The following is a 23,151-nucleotide window of genomic DNA, read 5'->3' as shown; positions in this document are numbered from 1 at the left end:
GGACTCTGAGAAACTCATTTTGAAACTGAGAGCTGAGTTTCTTTGTGATAGCCTGCATTTGCCCTCTCTTTGAAGCTGTGAATGATATTAATTCTGTGGGTGGAAATCTATGTATGGGCTAACTAGAAGCTACCAGAAATTGAAAAAGGCATCAGGCAGTTTCTTTAGAATATTTTTTCTACTCTAGGATCTTATCAGGAAAATAACTTAAGCTCTGGTCTAGGAAATCCGACCCCCCACCCCCAGCCCAGGAAACCAATGAATCATTTCAAAACAATGAGAAACAGTCCCTAAAAAGCCCAGCAACTGACGGTGTAGAAACTCCCTAGTAAACAAAACTGAAACACAGTTCTCAGCTGCAGGCCACCTCGTGCTCCACAAAGATATAATGCTTACGTGGAGTTAGAACTTCAAAAAGATAATGTTCCAGACCAACATGGAATTTATTAGCACATACCCATTTGTCTGTTGCCACTTAAAGGATTAAAATAGTGGATTTATCCACATGAAGCGATGGTGGCACACTGGTTAAGAGCTCAGCTGCTAACCAAAAGGTCAGCAGTTTGAATCCATCAGCTGCTCCTTGAAAACCCTATGGGGCAGTTCTACTCTGTCCTGTAGGGTCGCTATTAGTTGGAATCAACTTGACGGCAACAGGTTTTTGTTCTCTTTTATCCACATGGCACTTGGTAGAGATTAGAGTTTAGGCGGTCCCTGAAAGTAGGAACTACTGAGTAGACAGCGGAGAAGAATTTTACTTCTCCCTGCAAGAGCAGAGGTGAAAATATCTTTACTTCTACGACTCCAGCGGAAGCTTTATTCTGTCTGGAAGAGCCAAAAAGAGGAAATCAGGATGATGGTCTAGAAACAGTCAAAGCCAAAAAAGAAAAAGCAATAATGCATTTGTAGGTGACTTTGAACTAATCTCTTGGATATGCCTAGTACAATCCTGAGGAAAAATGAGAAAAAAATAGAGTTTCACAAGTAGAGAAATCAGCACCTTAGGGAAACTGTGCAATGTGTGTTTCAAAAGAAAAAGCCACTTCAAGGAACGAACTCTCTTTTCTTCAAATTCAGTTTGAACTGATTCAAATTTGGTTACTTCTTCCGTCATTACAATATATGTATTCTCAACTGAAATTTTATTAATGTTTTTCTGCTATTTGTCTCCTAGTTCAAACTGTGAATACGGGTTTTATCTCTATTGTTACCAAGTAGACGTGAACTTTCTTAAGTAGTTATTTAAGAAGCAAACATCCTACAACAGGTTTTTTTCAACTCTTAAAACAGATGTAAACCAACTTTTCTATTCTGCAGCTTGAAAATTTCCTAGTGGATTACTAGTTTTACCTGAATTTCCAGAAGCAAATCCTATGAGTGGAATCAAGATGGGATTAACTTTCCAGGAAATAAATGTGCTTCCATTGGTGTCTGCCATGATTAGTGATGTTCCCTTAGCATGAAAGGATAACCATTCCATAATTAGAACTGGTTCCTTGGTTGGATCACAGGTGCAGGCAAAAACTCATTCCCCTATGTTAGGTAACTCCTTCCCCTTGGCTTGGCTCAGCTCTGTGCCCCAACTCAGGAAGGCTAACCAGGAGCCAGAACCGCTCTTTACAGCATCGTAATTCGCACAGCGAATCCTAAGAGATTTGTGCATCTTATTCATTTCTCCAGCAGCCCCAAAGACCACATCCACCCTTGCTCCATCCCTTTCCAATGTATGAGTTCTCAGACACTAATTGTCAGAGTTTACAGTCTGTTAGGAGCCCTGGTGGCGTGGTGGTTAAGAGCTCAGCTGCTAACCAAAAAGTTGGCAGTTTGAATCCACCAGCCACTTCTTGGAAACCCTATGGGGCAGTTCTACTCTGTCCTATAGGGTCGCTGTGAGTCAGAATCAACTGGATGGCAGTGGGTTTGGTTTTTTGTACACTCCATTAAGAATATTCTTACTTCTAAAGTACACACAGAGTTTTCTTAAGAAGCAGATTGTTCTATATCCCTAGTTTAGCATCTTAAAACAAAAGAACAAACACAACCCTAATATAGTCGAAGATTTACAAATATCTTATTTAAACTCCTGAATATGAATTCTTTTGGGAACTGTGATTTCTAGAAAATTTCCAAGCGCTCCTTAGTAGTACTATGATCACAACTAATAATAGCTTACATTTACTGAGTACTTATTATGTGCAAAACTGAAATTTATTTAATCCTTACAACAATCCTATAAAGTAGATACTCTTACTATCCCTAATTTTACAGACAAAAGTAGGCTTCCAGTGTGCTGCTAAGCACATTATTGCCAAGACTCTAGCTAAGTACCCATTAGCAAGTCATCACGTCCCCAGACTGCTGAGACTGAAATAGGTCCTCCAGAGTTTCACACGTGGCTGAGTTCTACCACCCACACGGCTTTTAAATAGTGTAGCATCTTCCCTCCTGCTTGCTAATCCTGTGTAGATCTAATGTTTCAGAAAATGTGATCCTTTTTGAAGATGAAGTCTTCATCCAGTGGAAATAAATGTTCACTTTCGGGTATGAAACGTTTTACCCTAAAGAGTGAACGTTGTGCTTTGTGTATATGGCACTCATGGGATACGCTCAGTGTTGAGTACTGCTAACGTTTATTCAGTATCTATGATTATGGTAAATTATCATGATAAAATAATGGAGCCCTAGTGTTAGTTTGAAGGAGCCCTAGTGGCGCAATGGTTAAGCATTCGGCTGCTAACTGAGAGGTCAGTGGTTCAAACCTACCAGCCACTCGGCGAGAGGAAAGACCTGGCAATCTGCTCCTATAAAAATTACAGCTAGGAAGCCCTATGGGGCAGTTCTACTTTGTCCTAGAGGGTTGCTACGAGTAGTCAGAATGGACTTAATAGCACACAACGAGAGCAACATTGCCAGCCCTGGAGTCTCTGGGTGGTGCAAATGGTTAATGTGCTCAGCAGCTAACTGAAAGATCGGAGGTTCAAGTCTATTCAGAGGCACCTCGGAAGAAAAGCCTGGTGACCTACTTCTGAAAAATCAGCCGTTGAAAACCCTGTGGAGCACAGTTCTACTCTGACACACATGGGGTTGCCATGAGTTGAGGTCAACTTGACGGCAACTAGTAGGTAGGTGGGTATTGTTAATCTTGATTTTTAACATCTCATGTCATTTACATCAAGCTTTTGTTAAAATATCAAAAGCCATCATTTCAGATAACTTCAGTTTCTCCATGAAGGGCCTTGCCTTCCTTTTCAACATGCCCATGAGGTTCTCTATAGTGCCAAGAAGTCACAGTCAGACCCGAACAATTTCCCCTCTCTTTGAGCATTCATTTTCACTCTTACTGTGAGTCTACCTGTATGCCTTCCCATAAGTCTTCTCTCTGACTGTGGGAATTGCTCATCAACTAGACCTATTTTGAAAACTGGAAACTAGGCAGCTTCTATTAGTATTTAAAAGAGTATCCAGCAAAGTTTCCTTGGTCTGGCTTGACCTCTTTTGAAAGACTGAATCATAAAATTATAGCAAATCAGAGCTGGAAGGAATTTTAAACCTGATCTTCAATCCCAATATGTTAGAGAGAAAACTGGAATTCCAGAGAGATCAAATGACTCATTCAGAGACATGCAACTGATTAGTAGTTCTGACTCATAATTTACTCCTCGTTCCACTTTTTCACACAATTTCATCACTGATGCTCTAAAAATAGAAATAAAACATTGACTGAATTGAATAAACACCACGCATGGAGTGAGGCCTGTGTGTGTGTGTGTGTGCGCGTGTGTGTGTGTGTGTAGGTCTCACTCACCGACTCCACCAGCGTTGCGCTAGGCATCATTATCAGTTACCTTTTTCAAAACTCTTTTGCACACGAGGCTACAGAAGCTGGGAGACCTTAACTAATTAGTCACAGACTAGTAAATGTCCCGTCTGGATTGTGAACCGGTTTTCCTGACTCCAAGCCAGGTTCTTTTCAGGATACCGTGCTGTTTGGCACTTGGCAACAGAGAGGTGATTTCCTTTTCTAAAACAGAGTGACATGTCGAAAGAGAGGGTTAAAAGCCAAAACCGTAGCATCCTTTTCAGCTCCTTGGAGAGACTGCAGAGTGAAAAGTATGTGGGAGAGGATTATTTGCTGGCTTACGGTGTGAACGTTCTGTGCTTTTCATTGTAGCTGTTTGATATTTTAGGCCTCTTTATTGATCAGGATTTTTCTGACTAGATGCTTTATTTTATGCGTTGTTACAGTGTCCGGCTGTAACTCATCTCCGCAAAATAACATGCCTCTTCCTTGCCAAAGTGTACATAATGCAATGTGACTCATCAGAAAATTAACATGACACATCAAAAATAAATTCTCACGACTAGTGATTCAGGTAGCTAACAAAGGCAGGAACATTGTAATATTCATGTTTGGGTAATAGTTATGGATAATTCAGTATCCTCAAAGCCCCAGAGATGAGGCTTCTAAGGCACATACACTGCTTCTATGGACTTCGCTAAATCAAAGTAGATGTGTTGCAAGATGCATTTTTATCAAAAGCTTTGCTTTATAAATAGGCCCAGCAGCCAGACTCATTTTCAGGTCTTAAAGCAGAACTCTGAGCGCGTCCTGAACTCTGTCTCGTGTATTATAAGAAACAATCTGTTTCAGAGAACTGAAGCTTCCCAGCAGACTTCTCATTCTGAACCAATTTTTGTTAAGCTTTTACCCACACTGCATTTCTCAAATCAAGGTGGAAAGACATTGCTAAATAGTAGAGCGGAATCACTGGTCCAGCTCTGGCCGTATTAGGCTGGAGATGAATGTGTATTTCAATAAAACAACAGTGACCAGGGCAATGCATATTAACAGACCCCTTACTTTTATAATATAAGTATCATATAAATTGTTGTTGTTAGGTGTCATCTAGTTGGCTCCAACTCATAGCGACCCATATACAACAGAATGAAATACTGCCTGGTCCAGTGCCATCATCACAATAATTGCTGTGTTTAAGCCTACTGTTGCAGCCACTGTGTCAACAGAGCTCATTGAGGGTCTTCCTCTTTTTCACTGACCGTCTACTTTACCAAGCATGATGTCCTTCTCCAGGGACTGGTCCCTCTTGATAACGTGCCCAAAGACTGTGAGACGAAGTCTAACCATCCTTGCTTCTACAGAGCATTCTGGCTGTACTTCTTCCAAGACAGATTTGTTTGTTCTTCTGGCAGTCCATGTTATATTCAATATTCTTCACCAACACCATAATTCAAAGGCATCAATTCTTCTTCAGTCTTCCTTATTCATTGTCAAACTTTCACACGCATATGAGGTGATTGAAAATGCTATGGCTTGGGTCAGGCGCACCTTAGTCCTTAAAGTGACATCGTTGCTTTTCAACACTTTAAAGAGGTCTTTTGCAGCAGATTTGCCCAGTGCACTGCATCATTTTATTTCTTACCTGTTGCTTCCATGAGCATTGATTGTAGATCCAAGTAAAATGAAATTCTTGACAATGTCAATATTTTCTCCTTTTATCGTGATGTTGCTTATTGGTCCAGTTGTGAGGATTTTTGTTTTCTTTATGTTGAGTTGTAATCCATACGAAGGCTATAGTCTTTGATCTTCATCATTAAGTGTTTTAAGTCCTCTTCACTTTCAGCAAGCAAGGTTGTGTCATCTGCATATCGCAGGTTGTTATGAGTCTTCTTCCAATCCTGGTGCCACATTCTTCTTCATATAGTCCAACTTCCCAGATTACTTGCTCAGCATATAGATTGAAAAAGTATGGTCAAAGGATACAACCCTGACACACACCTTTCCTGATTTTAAACCACGCAGTATCCCTTTGTTCTGTTCGGACGACTGCCTCTTGGTCTATATACAGGTTCCTCATGAGCACAATTGAGTATTCTGGAATACAATTCTTTGCGACGTTATCTATAATTTGTTATTATCTACCTAATAGAATGCCATTGTATAGTCAATAAAACACAGGTAAATATCTTTCTAGTATTCTCTGCTTTCAGCCAAGATCCATCTGACATCAGCAATGATATCTGTCATTCCACATCCTCTTCTGAATCTAGCTTGAATTTCTGGAAGTTCCCTGTCAATGTACTACTGCAACTACTTTTGAAAGATCTTCAGCAAAATTTTACTTGCATATAATATTAATGATATTGTTCAATAATTTCCACATTCTGTTGGATCACCTTTCTTTGGAATGGGCACAAATATGGATCTCTTCCAGTAGGTTGGTCAGGTAGCTGTCTTCAAAATTTCTCGACATTGATGAGTGAGCGTTTCCATATCTCAGTTGGTATTCTGTCAATTCCTGGAGTCTTGTTTTTTTGCCAATGCCTTCAGTGCAGCTTGGACTTCTTCCTTCAGTACTATCGGTTTCTTGATCATGTGCTACCGCCTGAAGTGGTTGAATGTCATCGAGTTGTTTTTGGTACAGTGACTGTGTATTTTTTCCATCTTCTTTTAATTCTTTCTGCGTTGTTCAATATTTTCTCCATAGAATCCTTCAATATTGCAACTTGTCTTTCAATATTTTCCCCATAGAATCCTTCAGTATTGCAACTCGAGGCTTGAATTTTTTCTTCAGTTGTTTCAGCTTGAGAAATGTTGAGTGTGTTTTTCCCTTTTGGTTTTCTAACTCCAGGTCTTTGCGCATTTTTTTATAATACTTTACTTTGTCTTCTCGAGCTGCCCTTTGAAATCTGTTCAACTCTTTTGCTTCATCATTTCTTCCATTCACTTTAGCTACTCTATGTTCAAGAGCAAGTTTCAGAGTCTCTTCTGACACCCATTTTGGTATTTTCCTTCTTTCCTATCTTTTTAATGACCTCTTACTTTCTTCATGTATGATGTCCTTGATGTCATCCCACAACTCGTCTGGTCTTCGGTCATTAGTGCTCAGTGCATCAAATCTATTCTTGAGATTGTCACTAAATTCAGGTGGGATATACTCAAGGTCGTACTTTGGTTCTCATGGGCTTGCTTTAATTTTCTTCAGCTTCAACTTGAACTTGCATATGAGCAATTAATGGTCTGTTCCACAGTTGGCCCCTGGCCTTGTTCTGACTAAAAATATTGAGCTTCTCCATCATCTCTTTCCACAGATGTAGTCGATTTGATTCCATCAGGTGAGGTCCACGTGTATAGTCCTCATTTATTTTGTTGAAGAAAGGTATTTGCAATAAAGAAGTCATTGGTCTTGCAAAACTTATCATGTGATATCCGGAGTTGTTTCTATCACCAAGGCCGTATTTTCCAACTACGAATCCTTCTTCTTTGTTTCCAACTTTTGCATTCCAATCACCAATTATTATCAATGCATCTTGACTGCATGTTTGATCAATTTCAAACTGTAGAAGTTGATCAAAATCTTCAATTTCTTCATCTTTGGCCTTAGTGGTTGGTGGGTAAATTCAAATGATAGTCATATTAACTGTTCTTCTTTGTAGGTGTATGGATATTATTTTATCACTGACAATGTTGTACTTCAGGATAGATCTTGAAATATTCCTTTTGACAATGAATGCAACACCAATCCTCTTCAATTTGTCATTCCCAGCACAGTAGACCATATGATTGTCTGATTCAAAATGGCCAATACCAGCCCATTTCAGCTCACTAATGCCTAGGATATCGATGTTAACGTGTTCCATTTCATTTTTGATGATTTCCAATTTTCCTAGATCTCTACTTCATACATTCCACTTTCCGTTTATTAATGGATGTTTGTAACTGTTTCTTCTCATTTTGAGTCATGCCATATCAACAGATGAAGATTCTAAAAACTTGACTACATCATTAAGGTTGACTCTTCTTTGAGGAGGCAGCTCTTCCCCAGTGGTATTTTGAGTGCCTTCAAACCTGAGGGACTCATCTTCCAGCTCTATATCAGACAGTCTTCTGCTGATATTCATAAGGTTTCCACTGGCTAATTTTTCAGAAGTAGACCACCAGGTTCTTCTTTCCAATCTGCCTTAATCTGGAAGCTCAGCTGAAACCTGTTCACCATGGATGACCCTGCTGTATTGCAAATAGCTTCCAGCATCACAGTAACACACAAGCCACCACAGTAGGACAAACTGATGGATGCATGGGGATAATATAAATATCTTATAATATTTACTATTATTTTTACGTTTCTATACAATTTAAGTAGCTTCCTATTTACTAAATTACCAACATAACCTATGTACTTTATTCATTTTATTTGGAATTTGTCTTCATTTCTCAGAAATGTGGGAGAGCATATAGAAGCTTCTATACAGAAAGGGAACCAGTAAAGCCTAGTGGGTAAGAGCAGGGCGTTTAGACTCAAACAGATCTTTGTTCAAATACTTGTTCCACCATTTAGTAGTTGTGGGATCCTGGAACAGTTCTTCAACCTCCCCAAGCCTCAGAATCTCATCTGTAAAATCCTACTTTTTAGGGTTGCGATGAGGATTAAATAACATGATGCATGTATAGAGCTTTGCACATACGAATTCCTCAGTAAATGTAAGCTATTTCTAGTAGTAAAAATAACAGTATAAAATAAACTTGGAATTTCCCTAGAAATCCACACCTCCCTAAAGGTGTTATACATAAGAATCTAAATAAGATATTTACACATCTTCAACCACTTCAAGACCCTTGGGGGACACCTAATCAAAGAGAAAACAATCTGCCCATGGAGAAGATCCAGGGGTGCCCTAGAATTAAGATAGTTCTTAATGATTACTTTCTCCTAACTGGTGTTTAGTACATCATTTTTGTTGTTGATTTTAAGGTAAAATATACAATGTATTAAATTTAAACTGCCATTAGTAGCCGTACATATAGCACAAATTACATAAAATTAGTTTTTGTGGATTTAAGTGTCTGTATTTCCAAGTAGACTGTTGGTCCTGAAGGCCAAAAACCAGATTTGACTTCATATTTCCAGCACTTCTCATGGGATCTGGCACATAGTAGATACTAATGTTGAAAAAAAAAAACGAATAGATAAATTATTTTCCCCATCTCTAGAAAAGAGTTAAAAAAATGAATTTGATCGCAGTTGTTAGATGGTTTGAATTTCTTCCCAGATAATTACATTGTGTTTGAACACAGGCATTTGAGAAGTTTATATAGTATATAGAGTCACAAAGAGTCCTTTAAAAAGCAAAGTTTATTGACCTTTTTCCTCATATTAATATTTCTTTAATTTTATTATAATTTATTTTCTTTTAATTTATTCTGTGGTGTGCATGCATGCGTGCGTGCTTGTGTGTGTGTGTGTGTGTGAGAGAGAGAGAGAGAGAGAGTGGGACACACAAATGCAGGAGGGTTTACCCTCCGTCTCAGTCTCTTCAGCTCACTGTCCAGCTGCACTTGCCAGAGCCTTTAACCGAGACCTGACTGTGCACGCACTTCATTATAGTTACGTTAAATGTAGCTCCACCTTCACTGCCTGGGAACACAATGACCAATAAAATAAAGTAATTCAGAGAACTCTGCATCCTAAGTCAGGCCAGTTTCTGTTTACTATAAAGAAAATGTGAATTCAAATACTTTTTTTTGTCAATTTATAAGACTTTTATTCCCCAAATTGCCCATCCTTGGCTGTTCTTTGTCATCAGCCCTCTCGGCAGCCTCAGGAAATGATCTCTATCTAATGTATAAGAAGAAATTCTTCAAATAAATGACAGGGAGCATGACAATTAGCTGTAATATGTGTGGAATAGAAAAATATAACCTAAGTAGCTAAAAATACTTTTAGAATGCCAAAGAATCAAATTGATTTAAAAGTAATTGTTTACTTGGTTGAGACTTAGGATAATGCGCATATGTCTCAGAGCCTTGCGTTGTGTAGGGCACATAGTAAGTACTCAGTGAACGTTTGTTTAACTTTTGAAATGAATAGACACAGGCGCAGTGAGTCAGTTTCAGCATTAGCAATATGGCGGCTCTTGAGTCATCTCAACGAACAAATAGAATCAGCTGTGCAGTAATCTCATTAAGAACTTAATATTTTAAAAAATCAACTAATTGAATCAGTACCTTTTAAAACTGATGGTAGAGATCATTTACTTCTGCCATAGTCAACAGAAACACTGTATGATATTAGAGAAGTCCAGGAAAAGTAAAAGAGAACACAAGAGCTCAAGGTGGTATGAATTTCTATCCGTAAAAATAGAATCACAGCACTGATTTAAGAAACACCAACATTGGCTTTAACAATAAATATATTTTTTAGCAATGTGAACAAGTGTTTCTCTGCAACGAGTCCTTTGCTGAAATGAGACAAAATATCCTTAGCAGTAAACTGAATATTCTAGTGGTGTGATTATCTAGAGAACTTGTCCTACATTTATTACTATAAAATTTAATTTCTTGCTTTGTTTTTCTCTAAACTCTGTTTTAGCAGGTAAATAAATTCAGCAAACTACCTCAAACTATGGATAAGAGAAATGATAAATGCAGCCTCTGTCTAAACATTCTCTCTGGAAATCAGTATATCTAGAGATGCAACAAGAACTCTTGCTGCAAAGTGAGTTTGAAAGGCAAACTAAAATCTGTCCTAGAGGAATGCAATGCATCCAATATAACACACTGAAGCACCAGTATGAATAATGTTGGAGAAATGCATAGAAGATGAGTGTTGGATTAAGAAGTATGCTTACTACCCTGCATAAAGGGGCATATAAATTGATTCAGCTACGGAAATTGGGCTCTGCTAATATTGTGATACTACAGTACATTTCTTACAGTACATTTCTTTTTTTTTAAATTTTTTTATTGTACTTTAGATGAAGGTTTACAGAACAAATAGTTTCTCCTTAAACAGGCAGTACACATATTGTTTTGTGACATTGGTTAACAACCCCACGACATGTCAACACTTTCCTTTCTCAACCTTGGAAGACCTTTTCTTTTTCTTTTTTTGGTGAAAATATACATAGCCAAAGATACACCGTTTCAAAAATGTCTACACGTACAATTCAGTGACATCGATTACATTCTTCCAATTGTGTTGCTAGTCTCACTATCCTTTTCCAAATTATTCTATCACCATTATCTTCAACTCACTGTCCCCTAGGCTTCCCATCAAACCTTTTGAGTTGCTGTTATCAATTTGATCTTGCGTAGATAATTCTTTTCTTTTTTTGTACTTTAGATGAAGGTTTACAGAACAAATAGTTTCTCATTGAACAGTTATTACACATATCGCACTATGACAATGGTTAACAACCCCATGACATGTCAACACTGTCCCTTCTCAAGCTTGGGTTCCTTATCTCCAGCTTTCCTGTCCCCTCCTGCCTTCTAGTCTTTATCCCTGGACTGCTGTGCCTCATTAGTCCCGTTTTGTTTTACGGAGCTGTCCAATCCCCAGCAGAACAGTGAACTTTGGGAGAGACTTCACCACTGAGCTAAAAGGGTGTCCAGGGGCCATACTCTCAGGGTTCCTCCAGTCTCTGTCAGGTCAGTAAATCTGGCCCTTTTTTGTGTGCTAGAATGTTGTTCTACTTCCTTCTCCAGCTCTGTCCGGGAACCTCTGTTGTGATCCCAGTCAGAGCAGTCAGTGGTGGTAGCCGGGCACCATCTAGCGGCACTGGACTCAGTCTGGTGGAGGCCTTGGTAGCTGCAGTCCATTAGTCTTTTGGACTAATCTCTTCTTTGTATCTTGTTTTCTTCATTCTCCCTTGCTCCTAAAGGGGTGAGACCACTGTAGTATCTTAGATGGGCTGCTCGCAGGCTTTTAAGACCCCAGATGCTACTCACCAAAGTAGAATGTAGAACATTGTCTTAAAAACTGTGTTATGCCAATTGAGCTAGATGTTCCCAAGACCATGGTCCTCACAGCCCTCTGCCCAATAATTCAGTCCCTTAGGGAGTTTGGATGTGTCTATGGAGCTTCATTGACCTTTCCTTGTACAAGTTGTGCTGGGCTTCCCAGTATTGTGTACTGTCTTACCCTTCACCAAAGTTACCACTTATCTATTGTCTATTTAGTCTTCCCCTCCACTCCTCCCATCCCTCGTAACCAGCAAAGGTTGTTTCTTTTTGTGTGGAAACTTTTTCATGAATTTTTACAGTAGAGGTCTCATGCAATATTTGTCATTTTGTGATTGACTTATTTCACTCAGCATAATGTCCTCCAGTTTCATCCATGTTAGGAGATGCTTCACAAATTCATCATTGTTCTTTATCGTTGCATAATACTGCATTGTGTGTATGTACCATAGTTTGTTTATCCATTCATCTGTTGATGGGCATCTAGGTTGTTTCCATCTATTTGCTATTGTGAACAATGCTGCAATGAACATGGGTGTGCATACGTCTATTCATGTGATGGCTCTTATTTCTCTAGGATATATTCCTAGGAGTAGGATTGCTGGATCGTATGGTGTTTCTATTTCTAGCTTTCTAAGGAAGCACCATATCATTTTCCAAAATGGTTGTATCATTATGAATTCCCACCAGCAGTGCATAAGAGTTCCCATCTCCCCGCAGTCTCTCCAACATTTGTTATTTCCAGTGTTTTTGATTCGTGCCAGTAATGCCGGGTGAGATGGTATCTCATTGTGGTTTTAATTTGCATTTCTCTAATGATCGCGAGCATTTCCTCATGTGTCTGTTGGCCGCTTGAATGTCTTCTTTGGTGAAGTGTCTGTTCATTTGCCTGTTTTTTAATTGGATTATTTGTCTTTTTGTTGTGGAGGTGTTGGATTTTCTTGTAGATTTTAGAGATTAGACCTTTGTCTGACTTGTAATGTCCAAAATTTTTTTCCCATTCTGTAGGTTCTCTTTTTACTCTTTTGGTGAAATCTTTTGATGAACATAAGTATTTAATTTTTAGAAGATCCCAGTTAACTAGCTTATCTTCTGGAGTTTGTGTGTTGTTGGTTATGGCTTGTATCCTGTTAATGCCACGTATTAGGGCCTCTAGCATTGATCTTGTTTTTTCTTCTATGAACATTATAGTTTTTGGCTTTATATTTAGGTCTTTGATCCATTTTGAATTAGTTTTTATATATGATGTGAGGTATGGGTCCTGTTTCATTTTTGTGCAGATGGCTATCCAGTTTTCCCAACACCATTTGTTAAAAGACTGTCTGTTCCCCATTTGATGGACTTTGGGTCCCTGTTGAAGATCAGGTGACCATAGGTGGATGGATTATAGTACATTTCTTAAAGTACTTTACAAATGGTATTTTGATTTCTGATCCCATAAGAGGAAGACAACAAGCAACAAAACAAAACAAAAAGAATAGATAAGTGATTCTGCTATTTATGAAAAAAGAAAATAATAAATAGCATTCCTCATGCCTCCATAAATTCTGAGCCAATTAGAAATAAGACAAAAGAGTCGGCAGATAAAACCAAAGTACCACCTTTATTGTTGATAAAGGACAAGTTGGACAATATAGCATATGTTTTGTGCCAAATTGACCTGCTAACTGAACAAAAGAATTGGGCATATTTACCTGCCCAATCATAAGATATGCAGGATGATGGCAGTCCCATTCTTCCTCCCTCCCAACCCTCACATGAAAGGAAGGAGTCTGCCCTGGTGGAGCTGTGAATGTCTGCTCCCCATGAGCAACTTGCTCCCAAGATGGAGAAGGATAGAACTAAGCTGTGCATCCCCCTTTTATTCTTTCCAATTTGCCCAATAGTTGCTCTACTTCCCTTAAAAAATGAGAGCCAAAATACTACCTTGAGTACATCCCACCTGAATTTGGAGGCCATCTCAAGAATGGATTTGACACATTCAACACTAGTGACCATAGACCAGATGAATTGTGGGACGACATCAAGGACATCATACATGAAGAAGTCAAAAAGGTCATTAAAAAAACAGGAAAGAAAGAAAAAACCAAAATGAATGTCAGAAGAGATTCTGAAACTTGCTCTTGAACGTTGAGTAGCTAAAGCAAAAGGAAAAAATGATGAAGAAAGAGAGCTGAAAGGAAAATTTCAAAGGTCAGCTCAAGAAAATAAAGTAAATTATTATAATGAAATGTGTGAGGACCTGGATTTAGAAAACCAAAAGGGAAGAACACGCTCAACATTTCTCAAGCTGAAAGAACTGAAGAAGACATTCATGCACCGAGTTGCAATTTTGAAGGATTCTATGAACAAAATATTGAGTGACACAGGAAACATCAACAGCAGATGGAAGGAATATACAGAGTCACTGTACCAAAAAGAATTGATTGTCATTCAGCCATTTCAGGAGGTAGCATGTGATCAAGAACTGATGGTATTGAAGGAAGAACTTCAAGCTGCACTGAAGGCATTGGTGAAAAGCAAGCCTTCATGAGCTGACAGAATACCAACTGAGATGTTTCAACAAACAGATGCAGTGATGGAAATACTCAGTCATCTATGTCAAGAAATTTAGAAGAAAGCTACCTGGTCAACCAACTAGAAGAGATCCATATTTGTGCCCATTCCAAAGAAAGGTGATCCAACAGAATGAGGAAATTATCAAACAATATAATTAATATCACAAGCAAGTAAAATTTTGCTGAAGATGATTCAAAAGCAATTGCAGCAGTACATCGACAGAGAACTGCCAGAAATTCAAGCCGGATTCAGAAGAGGACGTGGAACCAGAGATATCATTGCTATTGTCAGGTGGATCCTGGCTGAAAGCAGAGAATACCAGAAAGATGTTTACCTATGTTTTACTGACTATGCAAAGGTATTGAGTGTGTGGATCATAACAAGTTATGAATGACATTGCAAAGAAGGGGAATTCCAGAACACTTAATTGTGCTTATAAGGAACCTGTACATAGACCAAGAGGCAGTAGTTTGAACAGAATAAGGGGTTACTGCATGGTTTAAAATCAAGAATGGTGTGTGTCAAGGTTGCATCCTTTCACCACACTTATTCAATCTGTATGTTGAGCAAATAATCCGAGAAGCTGGACTGTATGAAGAAGAATGTGGCATCAGGATTGGAGGAAGACTCATTAACAACCTGCGTTATGCAGATGACACAACCTTGCACTTGCCGAAAGTGAAGAGAACTTGAAGTACTTACTGATGACGATCGAAGACTACAGCCTTCAGTATGGATTACAACTCAACATAAAGAAAACAAGAATCCTCACAACTGGACCAATAAGCTATATCATGATAAACCGAGAAAATATTGAAGTTGTCAAGGATTTCATTTTACTTGGATCCACAATCAACACCCATAGAAGCAGCATTTAGGAAATTAAACGACGAATTGCATTGGGCAAATCTGCTACAAAAGATCTCTTTAAAGTGTTCAAAATCAAAGGTGTCACACTGAGGACTAAGGTGTGCCTGACCCAAGCCATGACATTTTCCATTGCCTCAGTGGCTGCAACAGTGGACTTAAACATAACGATTGTGAGGATGGTGCAGGACTGAGCAGTGTTTCGTTCTGTTGTACATAAGGTCCCTGTGAGTCAGAACTGATTTGACAGCACCTAACAACAACAACAACACTCCCAACCAACTCCCAGAATGTACACTTTATTAATCTATAAAAAAAAAGTTACCATCAAGTCCAGTCTTACTCATGGCAACCCAAGTGTGTCAGAGTAGAACTATGCTTCAGAGGGTTTTCAATGACTGATTTTTTAAAAGTAGTTTTTCAGGCCTTACTTTAGAGTCCCTTTGGGTGGCCTTAAACTTCCAACCTTTCCCTTATTAGCTGAGCACATTAACCATTTGCACCATGCAGGGATTACTAACCTATAGGTGAAATAAACAACTTATTCTGGAGATGATTTCATGTTTTTATTCTGTTCTCTGTAACTTTTTGACTTACTTCATGTATTCTGATTTACATGTTACATACTTCTAATTTCCAGGAAGAAGCAAGTCAGTATAATTATGTTAGTATAATACTCAACACAGTACTACATGCAATTAGATGTTTAACATGTGCTAATGCTCTGACCAAAATTCAGCTCTCCTGCATGCCCAGCAGTTATCATTCCTCCATTATTTGTACTTTAACAATTTAACAGTCTACTTTTGAAGGCCATCGGAAGTCAAGAGGCTTTTAGCTAGAACAAAGCTACAGCCAGTGCCAGAGAGCACTACCTGTGCTGTAAGCACAGATGTGGTTAGCTAACCTGGGTCATCATTTCAGTGTTGGCCATTGAGTTACATGTTAGTGTACGGTCTGTCTGCACTCTTTTGCTAGTTTGGAGGTTATTCACCCTAAAGCAATTGTAGAAAATGTGATAATGCTGAAAGAGTTGAAAGAGATAAACAATCACGATAGAAATAGAAACGAAACTTAAATTTACCAAGACACTATGTCTTAATCAGTTGAATAATGTCACATTGGATTCGCTAACAAATAGAATCAGGAAAAGCTTTTCAAATTCTAAACTATTTGTAAGTAGAGGTGCTTCTTTATGGACTCAAGTAACTTTTATGTTATAATTCAGGCAGAGTTAAATTACTTGTTCCTGTGTTTCAGCATACGCCACATCAGGCTGAATTGTATCTTATTTGCATTTCACAGTGACAATGGAAACTTTTATTCTTATTTTTTATATTCAATGCATATAATTTCCCTGCTAAAAATCAAAGAGGGGTTTCCCACTTTCAGATGTTTGGCACACCCGATGGTCTTCCCACTGTAACACATACTCATTGATACATTGCTAGGCTTAGAGGTAGAAGGGAAAGCTTCAAGTCCATCCCTCCTACTGAAAGAGAGAGAGAGAGAAAATCATGGAGACTGTCTGCTGGGAGAAGCAAGTTGTGAGCAGTCTGGAGTTTCCAGTGATGTCTTTGAAGCAGGGACAGTGGCAGCACTGTAGTGTACAAGTAAGATGCTAAGCTTGGGTCACTGGTAAGAAGTGGGAGCTGAAATGGGCATCTCCTCGTCAAGAAGAATCCTGAAAGGGAGCTAAAGTGGTCTTAGGTTGATGGCACCACCTGCTCCTAGCAGAGGCAAACATTAGTCATATCTGGAGGAAAGAATCTCCAATTTGACTCTGCATAATCTCCACAGATAAAAATTGTGCAATTTAGAGTTCACAAAAATCATCAAATACAAAAGTGAGCAACCTTCACTGAGAAGAGTCAAAAAGCAACAACAAAAGACAGATTTAGACCCTCATGGACGGCATATATCGGAGTCATCATAAACAGAATATTGAATATTCTTATACAAAACATTTAAATAACTAAAGGCTGGATCACAAAATGAGCAAGCAACAGGAGACCATTAGGAATGACTATACAGAGCTGAGAAAGAACAAGATGGAGCTCTAAAAGTGAAAATATGATTATTGAACAACACCCTCAATGGGTGGGTTAAACAGCTTGAATTAATAAATAGTTAATAAATAGTTCCCTAAAAGTATATCTGAAAAAAATTAATAAGACTACAGTAAAAACTAACAAGAAGATAAAAAACATGAAATAGAAATTAAGAGAGACGGAGTATGATATGAGATCTAATATACTTGCGTGCAATCAGAATCCCGAAAGGAAATCATAAAGATAATTAGAAATTATAACTGTTGAGAATTTTCGATAGCTGATGAAAAATATGAACCCACATTCAAGAAGTATAACATTTCTTAAGTAGGATAAATAAAAAGAGACCCATACCTAGATACAGCATAGTCACACTGCAGAGCACCAGTGACAAAGACTACTTCTTAAAAGCAGCTGGAGAAAAAAAGAAGGTCACATACAATGGAATGGCAATTTGCCTGACAACAGACTTCTTAATTTCTCCACATCTTTGTCAACACCTGTTGCTTTCTTTTTTTTTTCCCCCCAAACATAGCTATTCTAGTGGGGTTGAGGTTGTATCTCATAGTGGTTTTGATTCGCATCTCCCAATTGACCAACAATTAAATACTTTTTTTTTTTTCCTATCAAAGGACTTTATCAACAAAGTGAAGAGACAATTTACAAACATGGAGATGCACTAAAATAGCTATAATTGAAAAAAAAGGAAAGTGACAGGTGTTGACAAGGATGTGGAGAAATAAAACTGGAGCCCTAGTGGCACAGTGGTTAAGAGCTTGGCTGCTAACCAAAAGGTTGGCGGTTGGAACCCACCAGCCACTCTGTAGCAGAAAGATGCGGCAGTCTGCTTCCGTAGAGACTGACAGCCTTGAAAACCCTATAGGGCAGTTCTACTTTGTCCTATAGGGTCACTATGTGTCAGAATTGACTCAACAGCAGTGGGTTTGGTTGGTTAATGGCTAATAACATTGAGTACCTTTTCATGTGCTTGTTAGCCATTTTATAGGCTCTTTGGTCAAATGTCTGTTTAAGTCCTTTGCCCATTTTTTTATTCGGTTGTTTGTGGTTTTGCTGTTAAGTTGTACAAGTCTTTTTGTTTTTGTTTTTTATATTTTGGATATTAGGCCCTTTTTAGATATGTGGTTCTCAGAATTTTCTCCCAATCTGTAAGTTGTCTCTTCACTTTGTTGATTAAGTCCTTTGATAAACAAACATATTTAATTTTTATGAGGTCCCATTTATCTACCCTGTCTTATACTGCACATGCTTTTGGTATCATATCTGATAACCCATTGTTAAATACTAGGTCCCATAGCCACTCTCCTATGTTTTCTTCTAAGAATGTTACGGTATTAGTTCTCACATTTGGTCCCTTGATCAATTTTTAATTGATTTTTTAATATGGTGTGAGGCATGACAGTCTACTTCTGAAAAAATTGGCCTGTGAAAACCTTATGAATACCTGAATACTACTATTATAGAAGGAGTACAAGTGGAAAGGGAGGGGGAAGGGAAGGAAGGGAGAGAAAGGTGGATCAAATTACCCAAATGTTGCAATGGGAATTCCAAAAGGAAAAGGACAGGTTGGAATAGAGTCACTTTCCCCAAATTTTAGTCATTCATTGGTAACTTTCCAATGTTTGCCTTAATATGTAATGTCTCTAGTTTTATTTATTTAATGGTTCTTTTATTTGGCTATTATTCGTTTTAATATAACACCCTTATTGTTAATAGTTCTCTCTAAACCAGCTCATCTTTTGTTTACCTAAATAAATTAAATTAAACAGCAGCTACATGACAAATCAAATTTTATGCAATTACATGTTAGTGAGCAGGAAACAAACCCTATAGAAATGGAAAGAAAAGTGAGGTCAATGTGGGCTAAATTCATGAGGTGAGTAAGTGATGGAGAAATTGAGATTTCAGCTGGACATTGCAGAAATGGTAAAGTTTGGAAAGATAGAAGGAAACTAATTTTATCCAGTATCTATGATTTATTATGCCCCTATTAGACATGAGGCACATTATGAGCCATTTACATATAAGTAGTCTATATTACTTAAGTGTCATCGCAACCATGTAAGAGAAAGCTAGCTAGCTAACTAGATAGATAGGTGCCATCCAGTCAAGTCCACCTCCTGACAACATCATGTACAACAGAGTGAAGTGCTGGTTGGTCCTGCGTCAGCCTCACAATCATCCACGTGGCTGTTGTGTCTGTCCACCTCACCGAGGGTCTCCCTCTTTTTCATTGGCTCTCTGCTTCACCAAACATGATGTCCTCCAGAGATTGATCCCTCCTGATGACGTGTCCAAAGCAAGTGAGTTGGACCATATTCTGTTGTGATCCATAAGGTTTTCACTGGCTAATTTTCAGAAGATCACTGGGCCTGTCTCCCTAGTCTGTCTTAGTCTGGAAGCTCCACGGAATCCTGCCCATCATAGGTGACCTGACGGTATTTGAAATACCAGTGGCAGAGCTTCCAGCATCACAGCAATATCAAGCCCCCATGGTGCAACAAACTGACGGACAGGTCGTAGACCCATGTAAGTGAGATACTATTATCCACAGTTAATGTATGTGTAAATTAGGGTTCAGAGAAGTCACTGGACATGCCTAAGGTCACGGAACTAATAAGTGAGATCCCTGTCTGTTTGAATACAAAGGCAAAGCTTCTTCTGCAGAAAAGAACATTCTAGATAGGAGGAAAGAGCATGAGTAGTGATTTAAAGTCATGTGTATGGCATGTGAGGAGTCTGTCCTGTTGGAAATAGATTCTTGAAAAATACCTTGTCTGTCTCCACAGAATGATGAGCTGCTATGACAGTGTGCCTGTATGCCTTTTCACTAAAGGAAATGGGATGCTTGCTGGTAGGAGAGAAAGGTGTGGATCTCAGGGATTCCCACACTCATCAATTCAATGATTTAAGATGATTTTGGATGATTTCTGCCTGCAATGGAGTCTTCCTCAATAGAATGACTATACTAGTATACTACAATCATTTTGTTATTTCAGATGCTGATGTAGCAGGCGTAGCCGGAGAAGAAGTGAAAAATGATGGCATCTTGCCCCGCCGCCCGCCCCAAGCCATCTGGGCCTGTAAGGATCAGAGCATCTTCTTTTGCCTCTTTGCAGTAGAAACTTGCATACATTTTGTGGCGTAAGCAAATAAGAATTTGATTCTGATTTAAGGGTCAGCAATAATATTGTCAGCCTAGTTCTCATTTGTTCGATCTCAGAGACAATACGTTGTTGCTGGTGGTGTTGTTAGGTGCCGCCGAGTCGGTTCTGACTCACAGCGACCCTAGGTACAACCGAATCAAACGCTGCCGGGTCGTTGCTGTGTTGGAGCCCACGGTTGCAGTCACTGTGTCAATCCATCTCGTCAAGGCCAGAGTGCTCCTTGGAAGCGAGGACTGGCGAGACATGTTATCAGGAGGAAGCAGTTCCTAGAGAAGGCCATCAGGCTTGCTAAGGCAGAGGGTCAGCAAAAAACAGGAAGAGGTAATATCAAGAAACAGAAATATCTGGTTTAACGTAAAAATTTCTACAGATTTTTAAATAGTATTTTTGAGTTTAAAATGATATATGCTTTATTATAAAATTTAGAAGATAAGGAAAGGTATGAAGAAGAAAAAAATATTTCAAATTCTGTTTCTCACAGATAATCATTTCTCTAAGATCAGGTATTTGCAAACTACAGTCCATGAATCCTGCTTCATTCAAAGGATATTTTGATGATTGCCTTAGATAATCTATGCCAGATAAAAACTAGTTGCTCGCCACATTGTGGTTATTATCACTAAAGGCATTCCTGTGAATGTTAGAATAAAGGCAAGAATGCAAACGGTGATTATTATTATTTCACATTGTTCTGGAAATTCTAGCCAGTAGAAGATAAGGCAAGAGTAAGTAAAAACATGAAAAAATACTGAAAAATATTATTTGTAAACAATACAGTTATTTGCCTAGAAAATTCAGAAAATGCAACTTCAGACAATTAGAACAAACAAGCAAGTATGGGAAATTAAGGAAGATGGCTACCAGCAAAAATAAGTACACAGACGTTACGAATCTGGAAAATAGAATGAGAAAGCCACCATTCAAAACATCAGTTAAAATACAAACGTAAAAATAAAGTTTACAAGAAACAGGCCAGGCCTATGTATTTTGTCCTGCATATATAGCATACGAGACTATATCAACGGGCGTGAAAAATTTCTGTGGAAAGATAAATGAAGAGATATTCCTGAGCGACTCAATACTATAAAAGTTCTGCTATATTTATAATGAGGGAAAGGAGAAACTTGTATAATGATTCTAAAGATCATCTGGAAGAACAAATTCTCAAATTATAATAGCGAAAAAATGTGGAGATTGTAAAAATTCATTGCAGTGTTAATTAATTAACATATACGAAGATATAGCTGGCATAGGATAAACAGAAGTGACATGGAAGAGAAAGTCCAGAAGATACTCAAGTACAGGTAGTTTTCAACTCAGTGGGAAAATATATCTGTATTATTCTCTAAATAGTGCTGGAACAAATGGTTAATTACTTAGATAAAACAGAATATCTGTGTTTCAGACTACATAGCAAAATAAAATAAAGATCAATTAAAGAATTAAACATAAAAAAGTCCATCTACTTTGAAAAGTTTTTGAATATAAAAATAAAGAAAGAAGCCAGGAAGCGAAACATAGGTAGATTACACTATGCAAAAACTTGAAACATGATATTAAAAGACCCATGAAAATAAAGGAAAACATTTACAATCATTAACAAATCAATGATAAAAATAGAAAAAATTCCAATATAACAATGTTCAACAGTTTAAAAAAGTAATTTACAAAAGAAGAAATATGAATGGTTAATAAACATAAGATGTCAACTTGATTGTAATGAAATTAATGAAGTATGAACTTTTACACAGAAGTTGACAAGTATATACACACACATACATAAATTTAATAATACTACTTATGACTTGTGAGGAATTGAGAGTTAAAGTGGAGAAGTAGCCTTCTCAAAGACTTTTGGTTGGAGTTTAAACTGATATATTCCAGAAGGTAATTTTGAAATATGAATGAAGAGCCTTAAAAATATTATATCCTCTTTTGCCCAACAATTATATATCCAGGAATTGTTCCTAACAATCAGAGATATGCAAGATTATTTCAGTTACAAAGATATGTATCTCAGAGTTATAGTGGCAAAAATTAGAAACAACCGGAACATTTAACAGGGAGGGACTTGTTAAACAGAACACAGTGCATGCTTATAAAGGAAATCTATAGAGTCAATGGAAAAATGTTTTAAACAAAGTACAATGATGGGGGAAATAATTATAAGGTATTAAGTTAAAAAGAATGTTAAAACGGAATATTCATAACGATCTAAATTTTATTTTTAAAAATTGTTCTGTAATTTATTTACCATCTTAAATCAGAGTTTGGCAAACTTACAAGATAGGACCGGATAATAAATATTTTCATTTTTATAGGACATATTTGATCTCTGCTGCATATTCTTCTTTGTTTTTAACTCTTTTAAAATGTAAAAACCACCGTTATCTAAAAGTTTATACAAAACAGGCCAATGTAGGCTTGGCACATGGACTGTAGTTTGCCAATACCTGATCTTAGGTAAAAGTTAATAGTAATTATCTGTGAGAAACAGAATTTGAAATATTTTTTTCTTCTTCATACCTTTCCATATCTTCTAAATTTTATAATAAAGTATGCATATCATTTTAAACTCAAAGACAAACTTAAAAATATTATTTAAAAATTCTGTAGAAATTTTTTACGTTAAACCAGATGTTTCTGTTTCTTGATATTACCTCTTCCTGTTTTTTGCTGACCCTCTGCCTTAGCAAGCCTGATGGCCTTCTCTAGGAACTGCTTCCTC

The sequence above is a fragment of the Trichechus manatus genome, unplaced genomic scaffold (genome assembly GCF_000243295.1).
Source record: "Trichechus manatus latirostris isolate Lorelei unplaced genomic scaffold, TriManLat1.0 scaffold00039, whole genome shotgun sequence".
Taxonomy (NCBI): domain Eukaryota; kingdom Metazoa; phylum Chordata; class Mammalia; order Sirenia; family Trichechidae; genus Trichechus; species Trichechus manatus.
This window is presented reverse-complemented; position numbering follows the sequence as displayed.